We start from the raw sequence: 7,732 nt of genomic DNA, 5'->3' as shown, positions 1-7,732 counted from the left end.
ACTTCTCAATTCCTTCCCCTTTGCACCCAGCCCCCCAGCCCCCTCCCCTCCAGCAACCGCCAGTCTGTTCTCTGTACCTGAGTCTGTTTCTGTTTTGTTTGTTCGCTTATTTTGTTCTTTAGATTCCACATATAAGTGAAGTCATATGGTATTTGTCTTTCTCTGACTTATTTCACTTAGTACAATATCCCCTAGGTCCAAACGTGCAGTTACAAACGGTAAGATTTCAGTCTTTTTCATGGCTGAGTGATATTCCATTGTACACAGGGAATATCATGATGTTGTTGTTTTCTTCAAAGGCAGCGTCTGAGAGTGAGAACTTGGGAGTCAGAAAGACCTGGGTCTGAGCCTGACTCTACTACTTCCTAGCTGTGTGTCTATGTGCAAGTGGCCTGACCTCTCTGAGCTTCAGGTTCCTCGTCTTTCTGATGGGAATAGGAAGTACCAGTCTTATAAGGGCGCCATGAAAATTAACAGAGCTGATGCATACAAAGCACGAGCCCAGCGCCTGCCTGAGTTATCATCATCATTCCTGATACTAAAAAATATTAGGGGGCGGGGGTCTCTTGCCCAGGTAAGCTCACGACAAGGTTTTGGGAGGCTTCCAGGTCACCTGGGCAAAAGGTCAAACAGCCTCTGTGCCCACCTTTTGTCACCTCCAACACCAAGTTCTCAAGAGAGTCTCTCCCAGCTGCCGCCTCCATAAGCATCTCCTCCACTCGGAAGAATCTGGTCTCCTACTAACTGGGTGATCTCCGCACGCATGTCCCCACCCCGACGTTTCGTCACCGTCTTCTGCCAGACTAGTTCTGACATCAGTTCGCTAGTGGGAAGGCATGGGGCGCTGTTCCAGGGTTTCCACACCCTGCACCGCTCTAAAGCTATGGCCAACCTGTGGGCAAATGACTCAGGGCAGGTTTTCTTTGTGTCTTTGTTTTTGGTTTCTATTGCCAGTGGAATTTATCAAATGATTTCTCAAGGTGTCACTCTGGTCCCCTTCACAATCTATTCTTGAATCTAAAACCAAAATAAACACCAACCACATCAAATACACTCATATTTGCTCACACACACACACACACGTATTTTCCCTTCAGTCTTCCTCACCTCCCATCCTATTTCTAGGTGAGGAAATCTTAACCTAAGGAAATCCATGACCTCCCAAGCTGGGGAGAATCTGTGAATCATTTGAAATCCTACATTAAATTTTTTTAATATGTTTTTATTGATTTATTTATTTATTTTTAGAGAGAGAGAGAGGGGAAGGAAGAAAGAGAAACATCCATCGGCTGCCTCCTGCACGCCCCCTGCTGGGGACCAAGCCCACAACCCTGGGCATGTGCCCTGACTGGGAATCAAACCGCAACCTCTCAGTCCATGGGACGTTGCTCAATCCGCTGAGCCACACTGGCCGGGCTAAATTTTAGTGTATAAAAATATCAGCACTTTCGCCCTGGCCGGTTTGGTTCAGCGGTTAGAGCGTCGGCCTGCGGTCCTGAGAGACCCGGGTTCGGTTCCCGCTAAGGGCGCATACCTCGGTTGCAGTTTGTCCTCGGCCCTGGTCGGTTGTGCGGGTGGCAGCCACTCGATGTGTCCCTTTCACATCGATGTTTCTCTCTCTCTCTGTTCCTCTCTCTCCCACTCTACCTGAACAAAAAATGGAAAAATGTCCTCGGGTGAGGATAAAAAAAAAAAAAAAAAAAAAAAAATATCAGCACTTTGGTAGAGAAAAGTACATATTTCTCACCAGTTTCTCAAAGGAACCCAACTTGGAATCGTCTGCAGAATCTGTCTTGACTTTCAGGATATTGCAGAGTTTCTAGTTGCCTCCCCAAAGCCATTGCCTTTTCAACCATAGTCATAAAACCCCTCAGTTTTTAACTGGGTTCATAGCCACCCAGAGGAAAGACTGCATTTCCCAGCCTCCCTGCAACAAGCTGTGGCCATGTGACCAGCGCTGGCCAATGAGATAGCGGCAGAAATTCTGTGTGGCAGCTTTTAGAAATTTCTCTTTTTGTGTGCTTTTCCCTTCTTCTTTCTTCCTTCCTTCTTCTTGCTGGGCGGAATGTGGACGTGATGGCAGGAACTCGAGTAGCCCTCTGCTCCATGAGGCGGCTTTGCGAATGGAGCCCATAGAGACAAAACAGTAAGATGGGAAGGTCTCGGTCTCCGGACTCTGGAGCAGGCTCCCGATGCCAGCACCAGACAGTGTCTCTGGACTTTAACATGAGGGAGAAAGAAACTTCTCTCTTATTTCAGCCACTGTTACTTTTTTTTTTTCTTTATTGATTTTAGAGAGAGAGGAAGAGAGAGAGAGAAATATCCATGAGAGAGAACATCGACTGGCCGCCTCCTGCATGCCCCCCACTGGGGATGGGCTCACAACCTGGGCATGTGCCCTGACCGGGAATCAAACTAGTGAGCTCTTGGTGCATGAGTCGATGCTCAACCATTGAGCCACACCAGCCGGGCTCAGCCACTGTTATTTTGATTCTCTGTTATTCACAGCTAAATCTAGTCTTATAGTCAAGGTGAAACTAAGATAGTCCCCCACTGGGATGTCTTGTTTGTCTGTCTCTCTTCTTGTCCATCTCTGTCCGTCCTCCCCAGCTCCTCCAACCTTCGTCCTCCTCCTAGCACAAACCGTGAGAACCCTCTCAAGCTGAACCCACCCAAAACCAAGCTGTCCTTCTCAGACCGAAAAATAAAGCAAAGCAAACAATAAACATAAAACCTGTTCTGTCCCAAAGCAGTTGCCTGGTGTCATATCACCAACTGGTCGAACCAGCTCTGCTCTGACCTTAGAGATACCTGGGAAAGGGACCGTGAGGATGACACACTCTCTAGCTCTCCCTCCCCCAAAGGTCTCAGGGACACCCTTGGCCAAGATGCCTCATAATGGCGCTTACATGTCCCAAACTGCAAGGAAGAGGCACCTCCTTCCCAGCCTGGTCTTTTTTTGTTTTGTTTTTTCATCCTCACCCGTTTGCATTTATCTTCAGATAGAGCGGGAGGGAGAAAGGGAGGAAGAGAGAGAAACATCAATGTGAGAGAGACACATTGACTGGTTGCCACCCACACGACCCCAACAGAGGCCGGGAACAAACTGCAACCAAGGTACATGCTGGTAGCAGGAACCAAACCCGGGACTCTCTGGTCTGCAGGTTGATGCTCTAACCACTGAGCTTACCGGCCAGGGGTCAGCCTGAGCTCTTGGAAGAGAAGGAGACAGATGATTGATCCTGTACAATGACAATAGCTAAGAAGTTTCTTTTGAAGCAACACCAACAAGCACAAAAGGACAGAGGTAGGAAGACAATTCATGGGAATAGTCCAGGTTATGCCATAGTTCCAAGGAAGTCTGACATCCCAGAGACTTAAAAGCACAAAGGTTTATTTCTCATCCATGTCCATAATGGGCCAGCCGGGGCCCTCTACTCATCAGTGATGTTGGTGACAATGACACAGAAGGAAGAGAAATCACCCAAAGGTCCTGCCCTCATGGACCCAGAGTTGTGAATGCTTTGAACTGGCAGCCACACCCATCACTTCTGCTCACAGCTCATTGGCCACAACTAGTCACATGGCTCCTCCCAACCAGCATGGCCCCAGGAAGGGCATTGCTACCTACCACATGCCCGGAGTCTGGCTGCATCCACAATACAGTGCCTGGTGCTGTTCCAGGCGTCAGTGACACCGCCTAGAACAGTACCTGCCCTCATCACCTTCCGTTCCAAAGGAGGAGGCAGAAAGCAAAAAATGATGGAGGTGTAGCTTATGACTATAGATTAGGAGCAAATGCTGCGAAGGAAAAAAAAGTCAGCTGATGTGAGAGAATGTGACTTTAGATCAAGTGGCTGGAGTGGGTGAAATTTAAGTGGAGTCACAGAGGAAGAGAGAGACCAGCCCTATGGAGATCTGGGGGAAGGTCACAGGCAGTGGTGACAGAGGAGGTGGGGGTCCTCAGACAAGAATATGTGTGGTTCTTCTGTCTGAGGGACAGCGAGGAGGTCACTGGGACTCAGCACGGTGAGCAAGGGGTAGATAGTAGCAGAAAATCGGATCAGAAAGGTAGCCAGGAGCCATTGTTTTCTTTATAAAATTCTTCGGTACCTAAAATTGCTTTAATTGTTTATTTGATTATTTCTGGGGTTTTTTGACAGACACGAGTGCAAAGACATTTGCGTCATTCACTCACGGCGTTGTCTCTAGCCCTTCGGCTGGTGCTCTGCATATAAGAAGGAATAAATAGGTGACGAATGAATGAGTGAGTGAATGAATGAACCGAGGCACCTCCTGGCTGGGCAGCTAAGAATACAGGCCTAGGAGCTGGGCAGCACAGATCGGACTCTGTGCTTAGACCTTTCAACACAAAACGGCGTTGACAATATGCCACTGCCTCCTAGGGTTGCCATGAGGATTAACAGAGGGGGGGCACAGAGGGCATTCAGCAGAGCTTGGCACAGAATGGCTCTCAAGAATGGTGGGGATCATTACTGTCTTGTTGTGTTGGTTGTTATTCACAGAATCATACAATGGTCAGGAGCCCAGGCCCTGCAGCCAGACTGCCTGGATTTGAAAATCTGCTCTGCCCCTTAGGAGCTGTGTGACCTTGACCCAATTATTCACCCTCTCTAAGTCTCAATATCATCATCCGCGAATGGCCATCGTACACCTATCTTAGAGCACCTTGGATGAGGATTAAATAAATCAACATCTACAAAACACAACTGGTACAAAGCATTGCATGTTTGCTGTTTTTATTGTTACTATGATTATTATAATTATCTGTAGAGGTGGTCCGAGGAAGTGATCCCCTGGAGAGAATTTTGGAAACAGGAGGACGCTAGGGTTCCATAAATAAGCATCACCTTCAGAGGATTGTGAGGGCACAGACTTGTTTCGGGAGGGACAGGGGGGCGGGGGGTTGTTCATTCTATTTTATGTCTTAATCATTTGTGTTTGTGTGGGTGTGTGGCAGAAGACAGAGCACTGGTTTCAAGTTCAGACACACCCGGGTTCAGAACCCACAAGCTGGTGGCTTTGAACAAGTCATATCATGCCTTAAAAGCCTCAGTTCCCTCCCCTGTAAAATGGGATGATGATCATAGGACCGCCGGGGTGGAACTGTTGTGAAGATTAAAACACGCTTGGAAAGCATTTAGCTTGGGGTTCGGCACCCTCTAAGCACTCAGTGATTTTAGTCACCATCCAGTGCTGTCACTGTGCGCGCAGTAGGTGTGAGCCAGGCAAGCCAGTCGTGGGGTTGCTAATAGGACATCTCCGCGGCCAAGATGTGCTGAGCTCCCGCGACGTGCCACGCCCCCGCGACGTGCCACGCCCCCTTCCAGGCGCAGCTGCTGCTCCGAACAGCACACTCAAGAATTCTCCCCCTGCCCTGGCCAGTTTGGCTCAGCAGTTAAAGCGTCGGCCCACGGACCAGAGAGACCCGAGTTCGGTTCCCGCTAAGGGCACGTACCTCAGTTGCAGTTTGTCCCCGGCCCCAGTTGGGGTCGTGTGGGTGGCAGCCAGTTGATGTGTCTCTCTCACATCGATGTTTCTCTCTCTCTCTTCTTCCCTCTCTCCCTCCGACTCTGTCTGAAGATAAATGCAAAAATGTCTGAGTGAGGATTTAAAAAAAAAAGAATTCTCCCCTTGTGGAGCAAAGTGTGCTGGAAAGTCCACACATGTCACCCGTGGGGAGCCTGAGAAAAGACAGGAGCATATCTGCCCCCCCCCTTTGCTGGGGGATGCGCTGCCTCTGGGGGTGTCCAAGAGAAGGAACTCGGAGGTGGATACTCCTGGCCCAGGAGCCTGAGTGAATGTGGGACCAGGATTGATCCCCACACCCGGCAAAAGAGTTCCAAACCTCTGGGACTGTAGATAAAACATTAGGCGCCCTGGCCAGTTTGGCTCAGTGGTTGGAGCGTCGGCCCGCAGTACAGAGAGACCCAGGTTCGGTTCCCACTAAGGGCACGTACCTCGGTTGCAGTTTGTCCCCGGTCCTGGTTGGTTGTGCGGGTGGCAGCCACTTGATGTGTCCCTTCACATCGATGTTTCTCTCTCTCTCTCTTCCTCTCTCTCCCTCCCTTTCTATCTGAACAAAAAATGGAAAAATGTCCTCGGGTGAGGATAAAAAAAACAAAAACATTAGGCAAAGATGTTGTGGGGAAGCCGGGCCTTGGAGGGAGGCGCAGAGGCCCCCCCTTCAGCCCTTCAGGACCCTGCCCCCTGGCGGCTGGAGCACGGGAAGGGTGTGAGGCCGCAGGGAGGGAGCCTGCGTTTCTTCCCGAAGTGGAAGCGGACGCTCAGAATCGGCAGCTGAAACCCGGGTCTGGGTTCGCCTGGCACGACCTGTGTGACTGAGGCTTCTCCCCCCTGGGCCTGGTTCCAGAGTGCAGGGTGATGTCACCCTCGCCTTGGGTTGTCTGTGTGAGGGTTAACCGTGGGCCTTCCCCTGTGAAAGGGTGACAGCCAAGAGAAACCTGTTCCAGAACCTGGGGTCTAACATGGCCCCACACCCTCCCCAGGGTCTTTCCTTCTAAGGGAACCAGGCGCCCTCCCCTCCCTGGCCCCTGCCAGGCCTGGCCCCGCGTTTTCACCTGGTGACAGCCGGGGGAGTCACCGACCATGTTCCTCATGTGTTAGCTGACTCCTCTCCAGGTGGCTGGTCGGTCAGCAGGAGCAGCAGCTGCCTCCCTGCTCAGCTTCCCAAAACAGAAGGCTGGCCTGACCCCAAAATGCAGAGAATGTCCAGGGGGGACGAGACAGCAGGCACGTGGGAGGGTCACTGGACAAGACCTGAGCAATACAGTCCCCTTCTGGTTGCTACCGTGGGCTCCCAAGTCCCACTGGCTCAGGTTCCCAATCCTCAGCCCACTGTGTGGCTCAGGGTAGGTGGCTTTAGCTCTCTGAAAGAGAACTCAATGAGGTCATAAATAAAAGTGCTGAGCACAGGGACGGTACCCAGTCAGTGCTCAGTAAATGTGAGCGGTGACCATGATTATAAGAGGCAGGACAGCAGAGGGCTCCAGAGCCAAACTGCCCGGTTTGAATCCCCGCTCTGCCACTAACAGACTGTATACATGGGCAAGTTATGTCATGTCATCATGCCTCGGTTTCCTCATCTGTAAAATGGGGATACTAGTCCCTTCTTTGTAGGGTTGTGGGAGGATTCGATGAGTTAATATACATGAGTTTAAAACAGAACCTGGCACTCGGAACAGCAGATAATGCTAATGACACATGTGTTTCCCAGCTGCACCCCGTTCCCTCCCCAGAGCCTCGATGCTGCAAGCACCCTCCAAATGAGAAGGTGGGTGAGGCCATGAGGTTGTGTCCCTGCTTCCTCCCCAGGCTCTGTGGGGTTGTGGAAGGGAGGCCTGGAGAGGAAGGAGAGGGAGGGTCTTCCAAAATAATTGCTCATAAATAAATACAGTCCCAACATAAACACACCACCCGCTCAAATCTACAGCAAATCTAAGGGACCCAGATGCCCCCACTCCATTCCATCCCACTCACACGAGCCTCACCCGGCCCCAGCCCGGGTCCCAGGCCAGCCAGCTGTCCCCACAGTGTCATGCAGTCACCATCCCATCCCGCTGCAAACCAGCCAGCCTGGCCCAGCAGTAATTACAGAGAGAGCTGAGGCTTCCCGCCCAGCTGTGACGTCAGCCTGAAGCTTCTAGTCTGATGATCTCACCCCGAGTCAAGTGGGGACCCAGCTGCGTGG

The sequence above is a fragment of the Molossus molossus genome, unplaced genomic scaffold (assembly GCF_014108415.1).
Source record: "Molossus molossus isolate mMolMol1 unplaced genomic scaffold, mMolMol1.p scaffold_m16_p_22, whole genome shotgun sequence".
In the NCBI taxonomy this organism is placed as follows: Eukaryota; Metazoa; Chordata; class Mammalia; order Chiroptera; family Molossidae; genus Molossus; species Molossus molossus.
The sequence above is the reverse complement of the archived record's forward strand: the minus strand, read 5'-3'. Positions refer to the sequence as shown.